Source organism: Carassius carassius, chromosome 22 (genome assembly GCF_963082965.1).
Source record: "Carassius carassius chromosome 22, fCarCar2.1, whole genome shotgun sequence".
Taxonomy (NCBI): domain Eukaryota; kingdom Metazoa; phylum Chordata; class Actinopteri; order Cypriniformes; family Cyprinidae; genus Carassius; species Carassius carassius.
The window spans coordinates 30937092-30961939 of record NC_081776.1 but is presented as its reverse complement, the minus strand read 5'-3'; the positions used below and the strand labels follow the sequence as shown (position 1 = coordinate 30961939).

At 39.6% G+C, this 24848-nt stretch overlaps 2 non-coding genes across 2 annotated transcripts; both read right to left on the bottom strand.

The window, feature by feature from the left end:
* Positions 1-15337: 15337 nt before the first annotated feature.
* On the bottom strand, positions 15338-15409 carry trnap-ugg (transfer RNA proline (anticodon UGG)). Its single transcript has one exon. It is a non-coding gene; the product is annotated as a tRNA-Pro (tRNA).
* A 975-nt stretch (positions 15410-16384) lies between these two features.
* trnaq-cug (transfer RNA glutamine (anticodon CUG)) lies at positions 16385-16456 on the bottom strand. Its single transcript has one exon. It is a non-coding gene; the product is annotated as a tRNA-Gln (tRNA).
* Between the last annotated feature and the right edge of the window lie 8392 nt (positions 16457-24848).

Below are 24848 nucleotides of genomic sequence, written 5' to 3'. Positions count from 1 at the left end.
ATAATTTGTAACTGATACAGAACTTAATAGGTAGCCAGTGCAGAGACTGTAAAATTGGGGTAATATGATCATATTTTTTTGACCTGGTAAGGACTCTAGCTGCTGCATTTTGGACTACCTGTAGCTTGTTTATTGACGAAGCAGGACAACCACCTAGAAGTGCATTACAATAGTCCAGTCTAGATGTCATGAAAGCATGAACTAGCTTTTCTGCATCAGAAACAGATAACATGTTTCGTAGCTTGGCAATGTTTCTTAGATGGAAGAATGCGGTTTTTGTAACATGGGAAATATGATTTTCAAAAGACAAATTGCTGTCCAATATAACACCCAGATTTCTGACTGTAGAGGAAGTAACAGTACATCCGTCTAGTTGCAGATTGTAATCTACAAGATTCTGTGTGGTGTTTTTTGGTCCAATAATTAATATCTCTGTCTTATCCGAATTTAATTGGAGAAAATTATTTGTCATCCAATCTTTTACATTTTTAACACACTCTGTTAGCTTAGATAATTGGGAAGTTTCATCTGGTCTCGTTGAGATATATAGCTGAGTATCATCAGCATAACAGTGGAAGCTAATTCCGTATTTTCTAATAATATTACCAAGGGGCAACATGTATATTGAAAATAGAAGGGGACCTAGGACGGATCCTTGTGGCACTCCATACTTTACTGATGATAAATGAGATGACACCCCATTTAAGTAAACAAAATGGTAGTGATCGGACAGGTAGGATCTAAACCATCTTAGAGCCTGCCCTTGAATACCTGTATAGTTTTGTAATCGATCTATGAGTATGTCATGATCTATGGTGTCGAACGCAGCACTAAGATCAAGTAAGACTAGAAATGAGATGCAGCCTTGATCTGACGCAAGAAGCAGGTCATTTGTAATTTTAACAAGTGCAGTTTCTGTGCTATGGTGGAGCCTGAAACCTGACTGAAATTCTTCATACAGATCATTTTTATGCAGGAAGGTGCTCAATTGAGCAGACACAACTTTTTCTAAAATTTTAGACATAAATGGAAGATTTGAAATAGGCCTATAATTTGCCAGTACACTAGGATCTAGTTTTGGTTTCTTAATAAGAGGCTTGATAACCGCCAGCTTGAATGGTTTTGGGACGTGACCTAAAGATAACGACGAGTTAATGATATTGAGAAGCGGTTCTTCGGCTACAGGTAACAGCTCTTTTAGTAATTTAGTGGGTACAGGATCTAATAAACATGTTGTTGGTTTAGATACAGTGATAAGTTTATTTAGCTCTTCCTGTCCTATATTTGTAAAGCACTGCAGTTTATCTTTGGGTGCGATGGATGAAACTGAAGTGTTAGACGCTGTAGAATCTACATTCGCTATTGTATTTCTAATGTTATCTATTTTATCAGTGAAGAAATTCATAAAGTCATTACTATTTAACGTTGGTGGAATATTTGAATCAGGTGGCGTCTGGTAATTTGTTAATTTAGCCACTGTGCTAAATAAAAACCTTGGATTGTTTTGGTTATTTTCAATGAGTTTGTGGATATGCTCTGCCCTAGCAGTTTTTAGAGCCTGTCTATAGCTGGACATACTGTTTTTCCATGCAATTTTAAAAACTTCCAAGTTAGTTTTTCTCCATTTGCGTTCAAGACTACGAGTTACTTTCTTGAGAGAGTGAGTATTACTGTTATACCATGGCACAGTACGTTTTTCTCTAACCTTTTTCAATTTGATGGGGGCAACAGCTTCTAATGTATTAGAGAAAATAGTGCCCATGTTGTCAGTAATTTCGTCTAATTCATGTGTATTTTTGGGTACAAATAGCAGTTGAGATAGATCAGGCAGGTTATTTGCGAATCTGTCTTTGGTGGCTGGAACAATAGTTCTGCCCAGACGGTATCGCTGAGACATATAGTTAATATCAGTTATACGCAGCATGCACGATACAAGGAAATGGTCTGTAATATCATCACTTTGGGGTACAATATCTATAGCAGTAAGATCGATTCTTACTCTTAGCGCTCTAAGAAAACATCGAAAGATATATCTTACCAAAGTTTTTGATGTTTCTAAGTGTGTTCCCCGAAGTGTCCCTTAGGAAGCTTCTTAGCATGCTGCCTCTTACGTCCGACGTTACAAGAGCGCTGTCCAAAGTCAGGGTGCTGAATTAATTGGCATCGATTGCTCATGAATCGATTTTCCACTTCACATGAAGGTACATTACAGCGTTAAGAAAGACAACACGTTCTATGCAAATGAAACATTCCTCAAATTATTTCAGTAACATTTATTTTAACATAGTTTAAGTTATCAGTAGAATATAGACTATAAATTAAATTATCAAATGGTCAGTAATATGTTCACACTATAGGCTATGTTGTGACGGTTAGACGAACCGGGTATCCCTCGCTAATCATCCACCCTCCTTATCCCGTTGTGCCGCTTTTTGACATGGGTTTAACGACTTATGAAAATTATATAATACACTTTTATATTAATAGTAAGGTACTTTACAATCAGAATTGATTGGCAAGCAGCTGCAGTTACTTCTGTTTAATGCGGTATTGATTGCAATTGGTTTATGTTTTTAATAAAAAACAACCTATCTACAATGAACCGAGAGAGAGAGAATTAGATACAAAATATGCTGGGGAAGCAACGTAAACAAGGGCACCAAGCTTCTCGTCAGGGAACTTGAAGTCTTGCTGGACCTTGCCACCAAGTCGAAGATCACACTCCTATGGTCCACTATAACCTGCATGTTTATGGTCGCGTATCCCTTTCGCGATATTTCCTCCCGATCAATCACTGATGAAAAGCGATAGGGATGAGTGTGCCATCCACCAGGATGTAATCCCCGGCATGGCGCAAAAGGGCGTTGGTGACTGTGTGGACACACCTCCACACTGAGGTCTTGATTAGGCCGTAGCCCTCTCTTACGACCTCGATGAATCTCTCTGTAGCAAAATAAATAAATAAATAAATAAATAAATAATAATAATAAAAAAAACGTAGCGCTGGGCTTCAGGGCTTGAAGCAGAATTCCGCCGCGTTAGCCTGGCCAGCGCAGGTCTGGGAAGGTCCAGCTGCTCCACAATGAGTTGTCTTGGGAGGGATTTTTAATATAGCCACGTCAGGCAAAATGTCAAAAGGGCTTAAGTTTTGCCGAATAAAAAAACTGACATGGACTAAACGGCTCCGAGTCCGGCTCCGTCTTTGATTCAATACAAGAACATGTTGGATCGCTGCCATAGTTGGTCGCTTACTGGACACCACCATGCTTACCCATTTAAAGATCTTAGCCATTTAGAGCCAAATTGTTTGCCAGATTTTAATTATCAAAAAAATGATTGCCAATTCGCTTTAATTACATTACGAAAAAGCCTAGGCTAATTACCACCTTATTAGTTCTGTAACCAAATAAAGTCAACTTCATAAATAGGCCTGTATCCATTGCGAACATAATTTATTATGAGTCTTAAAAAAATAACAGAAAATCATTGTTGAGCCACAAAATTGTCAACGTACCATAGTTTGACTTGTACTTCGCTGCGCTGGTTTCTAAAGACTGCTGAACAGTAGCATCATGAGCTCAAATAACGCTAAGAGAGAGCTACGAATGGTCCAGACCAACCTTACGAAAGTGTGACTTACAGAAGATATACTTAGCGTACGAACGTGTCGGGAACCATGCCATAAGGTTAAGAGAGAGGTTAAGGAATAGGTTAAGAACTACTTAGCGATAAGAATGTTTTGGGGAACCGGGCCCAGGTCATTGTTTAGAAGAAAAAGTGTCTGACAGGGTGGGACATCTGGCATCACTATACAATACAATGCGTGTTTTTAACACATCTTCATATTTTCTGTGCTTTGACCATTTGATTAGGATGAAGGTTTGATTGGGTTTCATTTTTGAGTTTTTTTTTTTTTTTTTTTTTTGATTTTCCTGAGCAAAAGATGATGGGTCACATTGCATTCAAGTAGTTCGATTTCTGTGTTTACGTGTGTGAGAGCAGGTTATCTAAGGTTTTGATCTGGCTGTTGACAACTTGCAGAACTTAAAGGGGTCATATGATGCGTACAAGCTGTATGTGAATAGAAAAGATCCCTAAAGTTGCTAAGACTAAAGTCTCAAACCCAAAGAGATTTTCTTTATAAAAGTTAAAGGGATACTCCACCCCAAAATGAAAATGTTGTCATTAACTTATCCTGTTTTATTAGTCGAGGGGATTCCATATATTATCTAATGTACATTCTCATTAGCAGATATAAACCGTTTGCTCTTACCTCTGAGACCTGGATATGTGACCAAAAGACCAGGGCCCGTATTCCTAAAGAATCTTAATGCAAAAAGTAGCTCCTAGTGACAAAATTCTAAGAAAATTCTTAGAAATGTGGGCGTTTACTCTTAAAATGAAAGAAAAAATCCTAGTAGAGAAAAAAGTAATTCAGAAAGCATCTTAACCCTTAAAAGAGGTCTTAAGGTCAAACTTGTTAGGACCACAGACAAGGACCTTTAAGAGGCTTAAGAGTTTCTTTAGCAGAGGAGAAAATGTCAGAAAGACGAAGAGGCAGAAGAAATGTGTTACAGACAATGGATGACAGTGAGTTAATAAGACGCTATAGATTAGATCGTGCAGGGATCATGTTTGTGACTGATCTTATTAGAGACGTGCTAACATCTCCTACACAGCGCAGAAATTAAAGTAATCACTACATTACGATATTTGGCAACTGGGAAAATGCAACAATGCAATAGTGATGATTTGGGTCTGTCACAAGCTTCTGTAAGCAGAGTGATCACACAAACAATTACAGCACTTTCAGAACATCTTATTGTGTCGCAGTTCATTTCGTTTCCACTGGACATTCCCACCTTGCAGGCTCAAAAAAACTGCATTTATGAATATAGCAGGCTTATAGGTGCGCACAAGCAGGGGGAATGAACCGTCAATAGTTTGTGCTATATGCTCCCATGTCTGCTTCTTGTCCCTTGCTGTGACACCCGGCCCGAATCTTCCTTTAAGAATGGCCTTGTGTTCATCCACTAACTGGGCTAACAGTAAACACTGTTCCTCTGTCCAGTCTGGCTTTATTTTTTTTGTGTCATACATAGCAACGGGGTCAACCCCGCCTCCTCACTAAGATGAAAGTTTTTGTCTTTTCCTTACTCAGAGTTGCTCTCAGATCGGTCCCGAATCGCTCTTAAGCTAAGACTCCTACGTAAAAGTTTTTAAGCTAAATTAAGAGTTTTCTGAGAGGATTCTTAGAATCTTTATGAATACGGGCCCTGGTTTATTATTATTATTGTTTAGAATCAGACTAGAGAAATATGCTTCTTTTGCAGCCTTGGCCGCAGTCTGGTATGACCGAAGAGCAGACTTAAATACCTCGTGTGAAGAATGAAATCTATCCATTTTCGCTCTGTTTTCCTGCACGCCTGTCTTAAAGAATGAATTTCGGGAGTTGGCCACCTTTCAGATTTAGGTTTTGGTTTAAAAACTTTAAGAGGAGCAGTTTCATTTAAAATGTCCATCCATACATTATTTAGCACGTCGAAATGTTGGTCGACATTCAGATCAGAAAGTGAAGTGTCCAAGGACAATTGTGAGCTCAGTTCGTTAAAATCCAGGTGAAACCGAGAGGAATAAGATCGAGACAACTTGACAACATCACAAGGAGTAGGTAGATTTGGCAGTGACAAAGAGAATAAAATAGGCTTATGGTCAGAGATCACTGCATCAGAAACCTCAAGTTTAGAGACAGAAAGCCTAGAAGTGAGCACTAGGTCCAAGTGCTGAAGTGCAAACAGTCATAATTTGTAGTAATATACCCCATTAACTCTGTAAGTTCCATAATAAAATCTTTAACCTGTTAGCCAGCACCTCCCATTATGGGACTCACAGCTGAAAGTGCTCTTCCTACCTTATAATTGTAACAGATTTGATAATGCTCAAAAATATTAAAAGTTATAGACACTGAAGTACCTTGAATTTTTTTACCACGCATAAATATTTTTTTATTTGATATCTAGAAAAGTAATGTGTTGAAAGTCACGTCTCATGAGTTTCAATTTCAAATCTGAATAAGATATCATGAAAAATGAGACTCCTGCAAATATTTTTATGAGACTATGTCTACATCCCCCACCCCCCCAAATATAAAAATATATTTCCTAATAGTATTAAAGGCTTCTACAAACTATTTAGTCAGTAAACATACCACTGCATAGTTTTTTTTTTCAATTATAAAACACTAGACAGAAACTTAGACATCATATAAGTGATTTATTTGAGCACTAGAAAAATACAATTAGAATAATTTGAGTAAGAAAAATAAGAATAATAAGAAAATAAAAAAAAGATTTAACTTTGTTTGCCAATTACAGAAAATGCCTGAGATTGCTAGAAATGCAGCATTTACAATGAATTACGATGCAAATAAGTGCTGATGTGCTGATGGCCACTTATACAGATGGTAATAACACAAATGCGGGTGTCACAGCACGGGACAAGAAGCAGACATGGGCATATAGCACAAACTATTAACGGTTCATTCCCCCTGCTTGTGCGCACCTATAAGCCTGCTATATTCATAAATGCAGTTTTTTTGAGCCTGCAAGGTGGGAATGTCCAGTGGAAACGAAATGAACTGCGACACAATAAGATGTTCTGAAAGTGCTGTAATTGTTTGTGTGATCACTCTGCTTACAGAAGCTTGTGACAGACCCAAATCATCACTATTGCATTGTTGCATTTTCCCAGTTGCCAAATATCGTAATGTAGTGATTACTTTAATTTCTGGCGCTATGGCATTTCTGGCACTGTATCGGAGATGTTAGCACGTCTCTAATAAGATCAGTCACAAACATGATCCCTGCACGATCTAATCTATAGCGTCTTATTAACTCACTGTCATCCATTGTCTGTAACACATTTCTTCTGCCTCTTCGTCTTTCTGACATTTTCTCCTCTGCTAATGAAACTCTTAAGCCTCTTAAAGGTCCTCGTCTGTGCTCCTAACAAGTTTGACCTAAAGACCTAAGGATTAAGATGCTTTCTGAATTACTTTTTTCTTTACTAGGATTTTTTCTTTAATTTAAGAGTAAACGCCCACATTTCTATTTTCTTAGAATTTAGTTACTAGGAGCTACTTTTTGCATTAAGATTCTTTAGGAATACGGGCCCTGGATTCCTCCCCGACAACACACCTGCTCAGCTCAGTCGAGCCTCTTGACGCTTAGTAGGAATATTCAGTTCAAGAAGAACATGTTATTCATAAATAAATTACTCAGAGACTCTTCTTTTAATAAAGCTTCAACACATAATTTGTAATGGCTTGCTTTATTAATAGACAATAACTCATAAGCAATAAAAAGTGTGAAAGTAACAGCGAGGAAGTCTTCACCATGGGGTACTGTACGTCCCCAAACTCAATACTCTCGGGCCTTTTATAGCTCCTGCACACAATTTGCATTAACCCCACCCCCGCATCACTCCTTATTTGGTAATCACATGTATTCATGCACACATCATACACAACCTTCTTCACAGTCTCTAGACAGAGTGTCAAATGTTCAGAGGGGGGTTAGCCACACATAACTGGTCACATATAAACCATCTATAGCATATACCAAGCATAGCTGTGTTAACCACACAGGTCACACCTGCATGTTATTATAGCAAAAAAGCACAGCTAGGTAGATGTTCCATTCTACAAATTCAGTGCAAAATGCATCATCTACCTTTTTCTAACTGCTGCATAAGCAAAGCACCTAGCAACTTCAAACCACTCAAGTCAACACCTATAGCTATTGGGATATAATAGGTGTGATCAAAAACATACATTTGAAACCCTTATCTTCTTTTAAGTTGTAATGATTCTAGGTCATCTGTTAATGCTTGCAGCTCCAGACTGATCCTGTTATAGTCAGCCATCTGTTTTATCAACTTAATTATTATTTTATTCAAAGCTCCCTGTTTCTGCATCAGTTGTATTACAGTTCTCAATTTGAAGTCCATATGGTGTTGATGTTCCAGGTTGCTTCTTTGTTCAGCGTCGCTTCTTCACTTTCACTTGCTTTTTGGTTTTTCTGCTTCCTTCCACTTGGAGTCCTTGAATAATGAGATCATCAAAGTCAACATTTATTTTACCTGTTTCACAATTCCCTATAGAAATTGCCCAAAAACAGGTACTTTGGCCAAAAAAAGGTACTTTGTTGGTAGTGCCATGCAGTTGTTGCCACAACACACGGAAACACAAAGAATTTGTCGGCACCACAGAGCTCTGTATGATTTAATTTTAATTAAATGTTTTTAATTGTATACATTTAGCACACGCTGTTATCCAAAGTGACTTACAGTGCATTCAGGCTAACAGTTTTTACCCATCATGTGTTCCCAGGAATCAAACCCACCACCTTGTACTTGATAAAGCAATGCTCTACCAATTGAGCTACAGGAACACTTGATGAGTGCAATGCCATATCTGATTGTTGTCCAAGTTGAAAAACTATTTCAGATGTGTTTGCCAGTGTTACACCATATGAATCCAGTCAAGTCACCTTTATTTATATAGTGCTTTAAACAAAATACATTGCGTCAAAGCAACTTCATTAGGAAAACAGTGTGTCAATAATGCAAAATGATAGTTAAAGTAGTTCATCATTGAATTCAGTGATGTCATCTCTGTTCAGTTAAATAGTGTCTGTGCATTTATTTGCAATCAAGTCAATGATATCGCTGTAGATAAAGTGACCCCAACTAAGCAAGCCAGAGGCGACAGCGGCAAGGAACCGAAACTCCATCGGTGACAGAATGGAGAAAAAAACCTTGGGAGAAACTAGGCTCAGTTGGGGGGCCAGTTCTCCTCTGACCAGACGAAACCAGTAGTTCAATTCCAGGCTGCAGCAAAGTCAGATTGTGCAGAAGAATCATCTGTTTCCTGTGGTCTTGTCCTGGTGGTCCTCTGAGACAAGGTCTTTACAGGGGATCTGTATCTGGGGCTCTAGTTGTCCTGGTCTCCGCTGTCTTTCAGGGATGTAGAGGTCCTTTCTAGGTGCTGATCCAGCATCTGGTCTGGATACGTACTGGATCCGGGTGACTGCAGTGACCCTCTGATCTGGATACAGACTGGATCTGGTGGCTACGGTGACCTCAGAATAAGAGAGAAACAGACTAATATTAGCGTAGATGCCATTCTTCTAATGATTTAGCAAGTACATTGGGTGTTATGGGAAGTGTTCCCGGTTCCGGTTTACCTAATTAATGCAGCCTAAAAATCCTTTAACGGATTTGGATATTAAAAGCATATTAGTATGTTATGTGTAAGGATGAGAAGGGTTCAAAGTGGCAGAAAGATATCACAGATGCGATAATATTTCACCTTATGGAAGACAAGTATCAATTAACACGGTTACCAACCCAGGTTTTACAAACATGATCGAGGCACTCAAGCGTTATGTTAACCATCACGCACTTATTTTTCACAAGTTGCCATCCAAAGGCTGTACTACAAATGCAAGGCACAAGTGGAAACTGAGCTATCATAAGTGAAATATTATGCAGTCCAGCTGAACAACAGAGCCCTACATAAATCTGACCATACACTTTACTGATGGAGACTTCAAGCAGTAAAGTCGCCGTTTGCAATGCTAGCTCCCAAACAGCCAAAAACATTTACCAATTAACTGGAGTTTGTAGCTAAAGAGAACAGATGTGAGAAGAAAACACATTTTGACTTTCATGAAAATTTAAATGTGGTGATGCCATTTTAGTTATTGGGGATGAAATGGTACGTACCACGGGTATAAAAGGAGATGAGACTGACGTCTAAGTGCATCATTCGGGGTCTCGGAAGTGACGTGTTCTATTGGTGCGCCCTGTTTGTCCAGGAGATAAATGCTATTGTTTGTGATTGTATTATGATCAGTCCACATTAAAAAGGGTAATTTGAGACTCACTTAATTTACAGTGTGACTGAGGAGTAATACGGATACGTGAGCGAATGTTTATCTCTGTGAGTCTTTAACTTGAATGTCTATCTATTGCGCAGGGTGGTGCGAGTTATCCGCAGGTTTGTTATTATTTTCATTCATGCCTAAGTTAAAGAGATGGTAATTTTTTCCTTTTGTAAATCTTAAAGTTCTTATGTTTTAATACTGACATCATTCTAGAGCCATATGAATTGTGTTCAGCATGCAGTAATGAATGCCTGAACCTGAAAGCGTCCAGATGGATCAGAGTTTGTTATTCTCTCTGAAAGACCACTCTTCTGCCTCATATCGGACGATGCATTTGTTGCCGTTGTCTAATTAATATTAATCCAATTGATTGACGATCTCATTTCATCAAGCAAGGATCACCTTCAGTAGTTTCCAGCATTTGTTGACCAGAGGACTTGGGGTAAGCTACGTGTTTGTCACTATTATTGTTTTATTGTGAATGTTGCTGCATTTTGTATTGTTTGTTTGGAAATTGTTGTATTTGTGCTTTGCATGTTTTTGTGTGTTCTTTAAATTGTATTTTTATAGGATAACTCTGGGATTTCCAACAGTGAGCATCAGCTAGTGAGCGGTCACCATTATTGTGTAACGTACTGCAGCACATGAATGTTTTTGACACACCATAACGTGGAAAGTGCATTTGTGTATGTGTGTGATTTGCTTGTATCTCATCCTGTTTTCTTTTCCCTTCAGAATTGGGGTGCCAGTATTGTGTGTGTGTGGTGGTGTTTCCGCTGTCGGTCTGCAGTGTTCACAACGGGGGATTTGGTGTTGTGTTGTGAGAGAGCACAAATGGTTGCTGTTTTTCTTGGACAGGTTAGACGAATTTCCCAGTTCTGAAGTGGGAAAATTGTTTGTGTGGTTGTGTAGTGTTTTATGATTACTTTTGAGTTATTTTCACAAAAATAACTACAGAAGTAGAACTTTACATTCTGAAATGACAAAATGTACTGCCTAGCATTTTACATCCAGTAGAGGTGTAGCATATGGTGTAGCATAGTGACTGTGGGCTATCCAGGCTCCTTACACGCCTCCACTGGACTACGTCACACAATACAATGTTACACCAGTGAGAGGGAGATGAGTAAAAGAATATATGAAATCACTAAACAAATATATCAGAGGCTGTGGTTTAGTCCTTTATTTCCAAACGTGGACACCACATGCAGCTATTGACTGACACGAACAGGAAATAGACCGGATTTGTAATTTCTTGAACGAAATTGAATCGTTGTACTACGTATCTACGTATCTGTGTGCAGAGGTGTAAAGACTACATGAAAGCCATACTTGAGTAAAAGGGGCCAATATTTTTATTCAACTTTAACAAAAGCTGGTTCTAAAAGTTCTTGGAATTTATTCTAGCTCTTTTTGGACTGAAAATGAGGCCAGCAGTGCTAAAGAGTCGCTCGCAAGAAGCAGATGCAGGTAGGGGAGTGTTGAGCCTTAATGACAACTTCAGTAGAGGTGGGAAGGTTTTCAGGACACCCATTTCATCACCAGCACGTGCCAGATAGCCATCAAGCACTGCTGGGCCTGGTTGTGCCAGGGATGACTTCAGTGGCTTGAAGAAATCCTCTTCCTCTGAAGAAGTGGCATCACTTGGAAGCTGATTCAAAAGCATTTTTAGTGCTTTTAAAATTATAAAGCTTATATATACTTATCTAGTTTAAAATATATTATCTCAGCATTCCACAGCTCAAAAAACAACAACAAAAAAATACATTACTGATAAAAGTAAATAGAATATTCCCAAATGTCCCAAAAATTATATGCAATACTAGAACACCCATTATTCCATCTAAATGTTTGTTAGTTCCAAAATCAGTTTGCGATTAATTAAAAAAACAAAACAAATCTGCACTAATTAGAATGTCAATGCTCTTTATTTAATTTTAAATGCCTGGCAACAAACCAGTTTTGAGGATGGCAGCATCAGTTGTCCAATAAGTTTTAAACTTTGGAAGCAGGATTGCAGTCGCAATCAACTCCCCAGCTAGAAATATTGTGTTCTAAAAATGTTCTAAGAACATTACCATGCATTGTTCTAGCAATGTTTTTAGTGGGTAGTTTTATTTTGGTTCCCAGAACAGTCTCTCAAAAATTAGGATAACATTCTCTAAAAACATTGTAAAAATCTTTAGTGATAACATTGTTAGAACATCATTCCCTAACATTCTCACAAAATTTTTAGTTTTATTTTGTTCCCAGAATCCTAAACATTAAAAAATGCTTAGCTATTACATTCTTAAAACATATAATTGTATGAACCTAAAAACAAAACAAACCAAGATGTCACGGAGTGACAAGCGGCCTGACGGAACTTTTTCTTTTTGGGATATGTTCCCCTGGGGAACAATGACAGCAGAACACCAGAACGGTTCCGGTTCCCTATGAAAAGATCGTGGCGGTGGGCGAGGCTTGATGAGAAAACTCACGTCAGGTGGCGATGCGTGGGATTATGATCCGTGATTGGGACACGTATTAGGAGAGAGGGTTATAAAAGCCATTCTGAATGAGAGAAGGGTTGGCTGTCGTGGACTCAGAGGAATACAGGCAGTAGAGCAGAGATTGTGAAGACTTCTAACAGTTCAAGTGGGTGAAGAGCTATATATTCTTTAAATGAATAATGAGGATTGTGGAAAAACATGCTGTGAGTTTGACTGAGCTTCGACTCCTCTCCTTATTGGCTTCTGATGATTACTGATGAGAAGATAAAGATTTGCCGTTTCCACTGTGGAGGCTGAGTCATGTGTCTGAAAACTGGAAATTAACTAAAACGTCTTCCTGATTTCTTTGATGCCAGTGAACAACAGTGTTAAACTGACTTGTGTGCAGCCCCTGCTTATTTGATATATTGGGAAGGAAATGCCAGCTGGATGGTGAGAGGAATGCCTTGGGTTCACCGTGAGTCTGTTCAATTTTGCAGTCCAAATGTTTAAGTGAGCACGAGTGAGTTCTTGCAGTATTCTGGTGAATTTAAGTAAGTGTGGATTTGTGGTTTTTCTTTTCCACTCCAAATCACAGCTGATCACTTTCTCCCATGCTGGGGCTGCTGAGCTATGTTGTTTAAATGACTCTGTCTATCGAAGAGGTGTTATACAGAGAGGTTTTCCAGTCTCTTCTGCTTTGTGGGGCAAAGTACCAGAGTCGATGGAAAGTCTTGCAGAGACCGACACCGTCTAGAGACCACACTGGTAAGATAAGTAGCCTCTTCTCTGCCTGAGCCCTGTGAGTGTACAGCTGCGCTGGTGAAATACTATTAACCTCTGCCTGAGCCCTGTGAGAGTACAGCTGCATTGGTGCAATACCGGTCATCCTCTCTGCCTGAGCCCTGTGAGCGTACAGCTACACTGGTTGATCAACGTAACCTCTTCTCTGCCTGAGCCCTGTGAGTGTACAGCTGCATTGGTGCAACACCTGTCATCCTCTCTGGCTGAGCCCTGTAAGCCTACAGCTGCGCTGGTGAGATACGTAACCTCTTCTCTGCTTGGAGCCCTGCTGGTTGAGGATTTACTTGATCCATGTTGTGGAGCCCTGCTGTCCGAGTGTCTACCTACCTGGAGTCTAACCTCCCTTGAAGAGGAATCGTTATATGCTACCTGCCATCTACCTTGCCTTTGCCGCTCCACTGTTAAGCTCTGCTGTCCGAACGGCCACCTGCCCAGAGTCCAGCGTCCACTTGAAGCCTAGAGAAGATACGACGATTGCCTCTGCTTTATTTATTATTCATTAACCAGAATATTTAAAAGACTTTTATTCTTTTAACTTTGTTGTCCTGCCTTTTCACTGGTTTGCTCCTTGAGGTGACACGCCCATTAGGGGTGGTGGTGGGTCGGCCATTCCGGCCTGTGACAAATACATCAAATATTTTAGAACTCACTAAAGTGGCGTGCATAATTAAGCATCTGACTGTTGTTTGCTCATAGTGCTCATCGTCTTTGCAGAAAAATATGCATGTTCCAATGTTCTTCTCCTCCAGTTTTCCAGCTGTTCTCCCAGTTAGCAGCACTGAGCTCTATTCACTGTGTGCATGATAGAGTTCTTCCTCATGGCCTATAACAGAGGAGCATACAACAGTGTAAACCGAAAGAATAGAAATTATTACATCTTAAGATAACGAACAATATTGAAAACTTTCTAAACTAGCCAGCCTAATTAGTCTTCACAAACTATGAAAAGACTAATTTACTGAAAGTATACATGACACCTTATGAGAATATATATATATATATATATATACTGCTTCTATAATTTAAAACAAATCTACGTAATCAATTATACATTAATAACACAACTTGACATTGGCTTGAAGGCCCGAACCTTGAGCCGAGACTTAAACTCGGGTTACCTTGTGCACAGCTGTAGCATATGTCAGAACGTGAGTCACAACAACTAAATTTCATTTATTTTGTCTATGGATCATAACATTTCTTACAGATTTCTGCTAATTTGAAACCAGATTATAGTGGCTCTGTATTTAAATGCATGAGTGCCAGTGACTTTTCTCAGAATTATGAAAAAAGTTGCAAGTGTCAAATTCTGACAGGAAAAATATCAGCTTACAATTCAGCTCCGCCACCTGTTCTTGTAGCCTTGGTTACATGGCATCAAAGGATTCCCATAACTCACAATCACGTCCAACGAAGTTGGTGCCATTGTCGCGCAAAAGCTCCATAGGCTTGCCGCGTCAGGCTATAAAATGGTGCAGGGAGAGCAGGAAAACATCACTGTCCATATGCTCCAACAAATACACACAATGTGTCGTTAAGCATTTGTAAATTATCCACCAGCTTTTCTCTTGACACTGCCATATTTTGACTGCGAATGGGCCAAAGCAGTCCACACCAGTAAAATAGAAAGGTGTCTTATACAAATTTAATCTGCAGGGGGGTAGATCTGCCAGACTTGGGGTTTTAAGTTTGGTGCGCCAGTACTGACATTCTCGACAGCTGTGCTGGTGTTTACAAACTGCTCCTCAGCCTCAAAGTATCCAATACTGGCGGCGCAGTTCTGTTAGAACCCTTTTTGAGCCAGGGTGAAGGAGTCGTTGATCTGGGGATCGAACCTGGGACCTTTAAATCTTCATCTTAAATCTTCAAATCTTCAATCAATATTGAGAAAAACATCAAAGCAAAGGACACGAGCCTCCAGTCAACCGCAAACGGCTACCCTGCATGGCAGCCAATCTGAGCCATCTTAGACACACCCCATTCTGTTGTACAAAGTTTAAATTGGAGATGAGGAACTAAGAACAGGAAAGCATCACTAAGAAGTGAGCATGAAAACATATTATTGGCCAAAAGAAGACAGAATTGACTGCTACTTCTCAGTAAGATGCTCAATGTGGGCTTGTCTGGGATTTGAACCCGGGACCTCTCGCACCCAAAGCGAGAATCATACCCCTAGACCAACAAGCCATGTACCCAGGTACTGCTCAAAAAAGGAGCTGCAAAGCGGGCTCGTCTGGGCTCGGGCCCTCTCGCTCCCCTACCAGCAATAAAACAAAAAAACACACCCCAACACTAACAAGCCCTCAGATGCTCCTGCAACTAGCAAACGCAAGATGAAGGCTCACAGCGCCGTGAAGCGATCCAAGAATCTATTTTTTTGCCATATCTCCACTGCTTGGGCTGCATTCCTAAACCAATGTTTAGAAAAATGTCAAGGCAAAGTTTAAACTGCAGATGAGGAACTAAGAAGAGCAGCGAGAAGTGGGCATGAAAACATGCAGACGCAGCTTTAGTCTTAATTGACAGTGGCGTATGTTTGGCCCAAGGATGGTAGAATGGACTGAAACTGCTCAAGAAAAGATGCTGCAAAGACAGAAGAGGGCTCGTCTGGGATTTGAACCCGGGACCTCTCGCACCCTAAGCGAGAATCATACCCCTAGACCAAAGAGCCACAGGTTGCTGTTTGGTGGAGGCCACTTTGATACGTATTTCACTCTGCTTGATGCTACGGTCGCTCCAACATCCTGCCTCTGTAGCTGACAAGGGCAGAAATAGAGTTCATGCACTGACCAGATTTCTGAGAAACTCAATTTTTACGTACCGGCTCTAGCTTGGCCTGCCTTCGTAGATAAATGTTGATTAAAATATCAACGAGAAAACACATGAGCTGAATTAAATGGCAGAAATCTACATCGTGGCACTGCCACACAAATCTTGCTTATTAGAAGCTGTCTGAGGTCTGTAATGCTTCTCCACAGAGGGTCAGGTGACATCTGTCTTCTCAATTTAATTCCTGCTCAGTTTTATGTGAGTTCTAGATTGTTTGGAGGCCATGGTTAAAGGAGGCCACTGTAGCAATACATTTTTAGACACACTGCCACAGAGAAAGTTGTGACATACCCCAAGCTCCTCTTTACCAAGCACTGCCAGACAGACTCTTGATGGTTCCACCGAGATTTGAACTCAGATCGCTGGATTCAGAGTCCAGAGTGCTAACCGTTACACCATGGAACCAACAGTGTCTGCACATCTGTTTGAAGTGTAGAAAACACTCAAGGAGGCTCTTCGAAAAGCAACTAATCAGCAAGCATTAGAATGGTGTCCGAAAAGCATTCACGGCTACACTCTGAGTAAACCTGGGATCGAACCTGGGACATTTAAATCTTCAGTGTAACTCTCTCCGAACGTTGTAAAGTGAAAGTGAAAGTGAAGTGACATTCAGCCAAGTATGGTGACCCATACTCAGAATTTTTGCTCTGCATTTAACCCATCCGAAGTGCACACACACAGAGCAGTGAACACACACACACACACTGTGAACACACACCCGGAGCAGTGGGCAGCCATTTATGCTGCGGCGCCCGGGGAGCAGTTGGGGGTTCGATGCCTTGCTCAAGGGCACCTAAGTCGTGGTATTGAAGGTGGAGAGAGAACTGTACATGCACTCCCCCCACCCACAATTCCTGCCAGCCCGAGACTCGAACTCACAACCTTTCGATTGGGAGTCCGACTCTCTAACCATTAGGCCACGACTTCCCAGTATACCAATATTGAGAAAAACATCAAAGCAAAGGACACAAGCCTCCAGTCAACCGCAAATGGCTACCCTGCATGGCAGCCAATCTGAGCCATCTTAGACACACCCCCTTCTGTTGTACAAAGTTTAAATTGCAGATGAGGAACTAAGAACAGGGAGAAGTGGGCATGAAAACATGCAGAAGTATTATTGGCCAAAAGAAGGCAGAACTGACTGCTACTTCTCAGTAAGATGCTCAATGTGGGCTCGTCCGCGATTTGAACCCGGGACCTCTCGCACCCAAAGCAAGAATCATACCCCTAAACCAACGAGCCACCATGTACCCAGATACTACTCAAAAAAAGTAGCTGCAAAGCGGGCTCATCTGGGATTTGAGCTCGGGCCCTCTTGCTCCCGTACCAGCAATAAAACAAAAAAACACACCCCAACACCAACAAGCCCTCAGATGCTCCTGCAACTAGCAAACGCAAGATGAAGGCTCACAGCGCCGTGAAGCGATCCAAGAATCTATTTTTTTGCCATATCTCCACTACTTGGGCTGCATTCCTAAACCAATGTTTAGAAAAATGTCAAGGCAAAGTTTAAACTGCAGATGAGGAACTAAGAAGAGCAGCGAGAAGTGGGCATGAAAACATGCAGACGCAGCTTTAGTCTTAATTGAAAGTGGCGTATGTTTGGCCCAAGGATGGCAGAATGGACTGAAACTGCTCAAGATTTGCAAAAGATGCTGCAAAGACAGAAGAGGGCTCGTCCAGGATTTGAACCCGGGACCTCTCGCACCCTAAGCGAGAATCATACCCCTAGACCATCGAACCAGAGGCTGCTGTTCAATGGAGGCCACTTTGCTACGTATTTCACTCTGCTCGATGCTACGGTCGCAGTTTGTTGTGGAGGAAATGCTGCCATTAAATACGGTTGACTCGCCCTTGTTTCGTGCCATAATAAACAAGATCCCTACCACTGTCAATGCCGCGCTGCCTCACAGAACAGCTTTTTCTTCTTACATGGAGGAGTGTGCAGTGATGGAGAGAAATCTAATATTTTTTATTAAAACAAGTATTTATGTTAAGTCAAGAAAGCCTGCCTTTATTTTTTATTAAAACATTTATGTTAAGTGAAGTCAAGAAACACTTTTATTTTTTATTAAAACAAGTATTTATGTTAAATCAAGAAAGACTGCCTTTATTTTTTGTAAAAACATGTATTTTCAGGAAATAGTTTTTAAGTTCAACTTTAATTGTCAGGAGATAGATTGTTGATGTTACTGTTAAAAATACACTTCCAATAAAGTGAGTGTTGGCAAAACCGGTTGTCATTTTTATGTTGTAGGCAGCTGCTGAATGTAACTAATAAAGTAATTTCTTAAAGTAACTTAGTTACTTTTAAAATCAAGTAATCTGTAAAGTAACTAAGTTACTGTTTAAATCAAGTAATCTGTAAAGTAACTAAGTTACTTTTATTCAAAGTAACTGTGGCAACACTGCTTGCCAGTGAAGACCGCTGTCTGTCTTTGTTTATGCTGCTGCTATGTTTTCTTTAATGTGTTCATATAATACAAGTCAGAACAATATTGTATCCAATAATTATATGTTATGCATGCTATTGCTATTAGAGGTCAACCGATATTGGATTTTGCCGATACCGATAGCAAGGTTTGACCACACTGGCCAATACCGATTAACCGATAGTTTTTAAAATGGATACTGAAAAAAAAAAAAAAGAAAATAGTGTTTCATTTACAAAAAAAACAGTACTGAACCATACTAATAATAGTATTAGAAGTAGTAGTAATAATAATAATAATAATAATAACAGTAATTGTAATAGTAAATGTTGAAATTACCACACACTCATAGGGCCCTGTGAAATTTGTTTAATTTTTTTCCTAAATTCCATTTTATTTATGTCCAAATTCTGTTATCTAAATTTTCTGGATTCAGTTTTTTTCCAGTTTTAATTTTACTCCACTTCTTTTTAAAGTTTATTAATCATAAAGTAAGTCTTATTAAATAAAATCATGAAACTTATACATTTTCAAATCAATTTAACATAAGTTGAACAAAAATTACAAGATTAGGACCCTATGAAATGTTTCATTTTTTCTCACCATATTTTTTTGTTACCAAATTCAGTTTTAGCATGTGTAATTATTTAATTATTTACAAATTACTCTGATTACCAAATGTATTAATTGCCTATAACATCTACTGACTTAATATTTGTCAGCAGATATGCATGGTAACCCAGATATATTTAACCAATGCCTGTACTGAAAGTGACAATATGGTCAACAATAACACAATGGGGGGGGGGGGGGGGGGGGGGGGGGGATACCCGCTTGTATACGTAATTATAGAAGTATTACGTTTGTGACAGATACATGGACCTTATGGACATGGACATTATATATGACTCAGCACAACAATCGCGGCAAATTGCGGCTGCAAATAGCCGATCAAACGGGACACAGCGAGCAGTATAAACATCAGAAATAGCAATAGCATGCATAACACATAATTATTTGATACAATATTGTTCGGACTTGTATTATATGAACACATTACAGACATCATAGCAGCAGCATAAACAAAGACAGACAGAGGTCTTCACTGGCAAGTAACAGTAATATGCGTCCCTCTAGGAAACATGAATTGAACTTTAGTGTCTAGTTCCTGAAATAGGCTTTCTGACAAACACTGTACACCAATATCTTCAACAACCGTTCGGCATTCGCGTGGTTTGTCAATTTCAAATTACCGTACGTCACAAGAAAAGTAAGCAGTGATTGGTGAGTAAGCAGTTATTGGTGGATTTCAACGTGGCCCAATCAGCGCTTGTCGTCTCCTGGAACTGTTATTCATGTTCGGCAACAGATATCAAATGCCTTTTGTAATCGAGACCCTGGAATTCAGTTGACTTCTGCTGACCACTGGAGGCAGCCATTTTAGGAATGTTTTAGCTTTTTTAACATGTCACATTACTATAAACCTATTTTATTCAAGAACATTTCGTCATCTCAGATCTCAAAACGATATCCTCATAGCTTTCTCCTAATGTGGCTGAAAGAAAGTTCTTCCTTATTATTGTGGAACATTATGCCAATATTTTATTGAAAACATTGTATAATCTGTTTTTTCAACAACATCCTCAAAAGTTTCCCGGTAAAATGTTCTAAACAGTACCAAATTGGGTTTTTTTCAACCATTTTTTTGGTTCTGAATAGAATCCTTTATAAATAAGGTTCCATAAAGAACTGTGCTTTGACAAGTTTATAGAACCTAGTGTTACAATTTATTTTCAGTTAATATAAGTAGCCTAAATATTTTCTGATTATTAATATTTGTATTAATATTGTTTTTTATATATTATTTATTAATACATTATATATACATAATTTATTGATATAAATAATATTATTATTTTATCATCTGTGTTTTTGTTCTACCGCTGTCATTCTGTTCCACTGCGGAAGCTTCTGCCATAAAAACAAATTCCTCATACGTGAAAACATACCTGTCAGGGACCAGACAGACCCAGTCCCAGCCAATCCACAACGCTCACGCTCCCCTGAGTATTAATCACCCGCACCTGATCACCCTCAGGATGGCACTATAAAGCACTCACCTCAGCACCAGTTCACCAAGCCTCCAACAGGAATTGACCTTACAATCTTATCTCCAGCGCACCTCGACTTCAGAAGACCTCTAGAAGTAACGTATACTTACCTTTTGAGAAGTTAACCTGTGTGTCTTTGTTCTCCTGTCTCCAGGATGCCTGTGACAAATCAGTGACCTGAATTCCCTACGAGCTTCGATGTCTCCTGCAGGGTGGCCGCGGGTCCTTAAAAAGTCTTAAAAAGTCTTAAACTCCGTTTTCCTAAAATAAGGCCTTAAAATGTCTTAATTTGTCTTAAATCTGAACCCAAGGGTCTTAAACTTTCATCTTAATTGTACAAAGATTTTTTCCATCATTAAAATGTTTTTTTTTACACTTTGAAAAGAAAACGTTTTTCGTTTTGAGGAGAATCTCCTGCGCAGGTTCTAAATCTGTTATGTTGCTAGGTACGCGCTTGCTTGACAACGCCTCAGTGTTGCCAGATATTCTGCCAAATTGGGCTTTTCATGATTTGGGCGGGTTTAACGTCGTGTTTGAGCTGGAAACTGTCAGTCAGATCTGGCAACCCTGACCCCAGCGGTGGATTTTACTGAATTATCTGGATTTAGTCGGCGTAGTCTCGAGACAAGGCAAGCAAATATGGGTAAATGTAAATTTAGCGACAAATGGCTCGAAAATCCAAGTTTCTCGTGGTGGCTGAAAGCGGTGCCCAAAGATGACAGTGAGGCTTACTGTGCGGTTTGCTGTAAACGGTTTAAGTTGGGTACAATGGGGATCAAAGCGCTGGAGTCTCACATGCAGAGCGGGAAACACGTAGCTTTTGCTACAACCCGCCAACATCAGCTTCAAATAAATGACTTTTGTACCGCCACTGCTAACGGAAAAGAGGGTGCGAGGACACAGCCAGCTCAACAAGCACAGGCATCGTCAGACATCCAAACAACATTTGGCTCTACTCCGACACTGAGGGCAGAAGTAATTTGGGTGCTGAGGACTGTGACGAGCCATCAATCGTACAGGTCAAATGACGGAATCGATGACATTTTTAAGGCAATGTTTCCTGACTCCGTGCTTGCTCAGTCTTTCTCTTGTGGGAAAGATAAAAGCCAATACGTGGCAGCATTCGGTCTGGCCCGGTATTTTAAAAAATAACTTATAGCTGAAGTCCAGTCCAGTGGGCCATTTGTCGTCATGTTTGACAAGAGCTTAAACCATACCACGAAGAATAAGCAACTCGACCTACAGGTACGGTTCTGGAAAAGCAACCATGTTCAGTCGGGATTCTACAGCTCACAATTTTTGGGACATGCGACTGCTCAGGACCTACTACATCATTTCAAAGTAAGTGCTTTATTGTCTGTTAACTATTCGGATAGAAAATATGTATTGGCCAAACCCGGCTAGCTATGAATAATATTAGGCCTACGATTCCGGTTGTAGCTTCCTTAACCCTCTGATGCATGAGTTATTAAACACCACGTTTTTTCACATACAACATTTAACATCTACAGATGTTGAGTGATGCTTTTCTTAATCTTAAACTTATTCGACTTTTTAATTTATTTAGTTAAAAAAAATCTTTTATATAAAGCCATTCATAAAATAATATAGTGTCATATTTATATGATATAGATATTCTCAGGGCTGGACTGGGACAAAAAATCGGCCTGGGCATTTTTGCCTAGACCGGCCCACTATATGATCATAAACACCACCCATCTTTGCACGCCCTTAATTATATGCATACCAACTCCTATTCATTAAAACCACTAATGCCATGTAATGAGTGAGTATAGGAACGAGTGAGAGTTAACAGATGAAATAAGTCAATTTTATATTTATTAATACAGTTGAACTATACTCCACAGCGGTGAATCCTAAAACAAGCTATAAGCGGCTCTGGCATAGCAATACCAGTGTTTCTTACAGGATTTTTGTTAAAACTATGGTGGTGTGTCCTCGGTCCTTCTAGGGGGTTTGGGGGCATGCCCCCCCCCCCCCCGTGAGAAAATTTTGTGCATTTTAATGTTAAATTCATTAATCTGGTGCACTTTGAGAGTTCAAAATTAAAAGCTCCAACCCATATTCAGTGTGCAAATTAAACAAAGAAAAATTCAAACCTCTTTTAGTTAGTGTCTATTTACATTACACCTATACATAATAATAGTTATAATATTAATCCAATGACAGTAATAGCCATATTTTGTAAAACAAATGCACAAAAAAATAAAGGAAACTTTCTTAATTAGTTGTACCAATTTCTATACTTGAAAGAGATAAGCACATGATCTTTTATTTTGACGCAAACTGCATCAAGCTTTATTTTGGCGGAAAACATGGTTTACAAACGCCTCTTATTAAATTTCTAGTGAATTGCGGTAATCGTCAACTATGCAGATGTGGAAATAATCTACACTCATGACATGGCCTAAGTGTTTTGAAAGTAGTTATGCTTACCGCAGGCTTCTCATCTCTCTCCTGATCCTCCGACCTCACTATCATCATCTGCCACAGGAGCTGATGAAGGTCAGAAAACATATATTTTGACACAGTTTACAGTGTCTGCTTTAAGGGCCTGGTTCTATTTTTTCACGCTATTTATCTGCACATTCCTTGCGTTTCTTCTCCATCTTTTTTTTACAGATACACACTGACACTGCTGCCGCTCGCTCACTCGTTTAAAGTTGTGATTGGGCCAGCCCAGTGTCAATCAAGAAAAGAGCCAATGGGCCGCTGATCTACGTGTTTCATGGGCTGGTCTGTCAGAAAAAAAACTAACACTGACTTTGACCAATGCATTACACCGGCACAAACCCAGCGCCGCCAATTAAGCTAAACAAAACAAAACGAATGGGCCGTCGATGTACAAATTTTATGGGCCGTTTTAAAAAAAAAAAAAAAAAAAGGATGAGATATGTCGGCCCAAAAAGCACGTCGGCCCACCGGGCAAATGCCCGGTATGCCCAATGGCCAGTCCAGCCATGGATATTCTATAAAAACACAGCGATTAACAGGACGAGAAAATTATACAGCTAAGGCAACATGATAATTACAGTGTATGTATATGTGTGTGTTTGTATGTGTGTGTGTGTATATATATATATATATATATATATATATAATACACATACACAAACACACATTTTTATAATATATTTATTTACTCTCCAGTGAGTGGCGAAATATTGGATGAGTCACTGATTTCCATTGAAGTGAGAACTTTGCAAAGATACCATCCACATCCATATTACCAGGCTACCACATCCATGCATATATTAGAAAACCTTTAAATTGGTCACTACTGTAGTGCACACTATGCATCAAAGGGTTAAATGAAACCATGAAAGGTATATAAGCATTTTAGAAAAGCAATTGGCAATTGTAAGTCATTTAAGTCAGTAGGTTCCATTGGTTCAATTGGTTAGTTTGTTTTGTTGTGGATTTTCTTTTTTCTTTTTTAATATATACTTATCCTGTCCAACATCATAGCAGCAGAATAGTGGTCGGACTGCTGTGTTGTGCTAAGCAGATTTGTTCGGTCAGGAGGACCATTTATGATGATAGGGCTCCTCCTGATAGTTATTATATTAAACTTTATTTTGAGATGAAGGCATTTTGTTTTGGTTTTTTTTCAAAAAGCTCATCGACCAGCTATCACATGTATGTCATAACCTATTTAGAATAGGGTTGTGTTTACCTCCTGGCATCTTGGTATAGGCTATCCCACGCTAATTAAAGGTGGCTGTAGGCTTGTCACACAAGTTGCCTAGTGGTGTAAATGCTTCTTCACATCTAGATTTTTTTTGTGACCTAGACTGTCATGTCCCTAATGCCTTTTTTCTATTTTCCTGGAGTGTGTGCAGGACCTTGACCTGAGAAACATGATTTCAGTCTCGATGGATGGCCCAAATGTGAATTGGAAGCTTTTTGAACATCTCCAGCAGGAGCATGCAGAGGCATTTGGTGGTTCACAACTGATTGTAGTGGGTAGCTGTGGGCTGCATACACTTCACAATGCATTTAAAGGTGGATTCAGTGTCTGGCAGCTAGATAAGGTGCTTCAAGCACTGCATACAGTATTCCACAACACCCCTGCCCGAAGAGAAGACTTCACCACGTTAACAAAGTCATCTGTCTTTCCATTGCCATTCTGTGGACATCGCTGGATTGAAAATCTACCAGTGGTGAACAGAGCCATTGAAATATGGCCACATATAGAAATGTATGTGGATGCAGTTACCCAGAAAAAGCTTC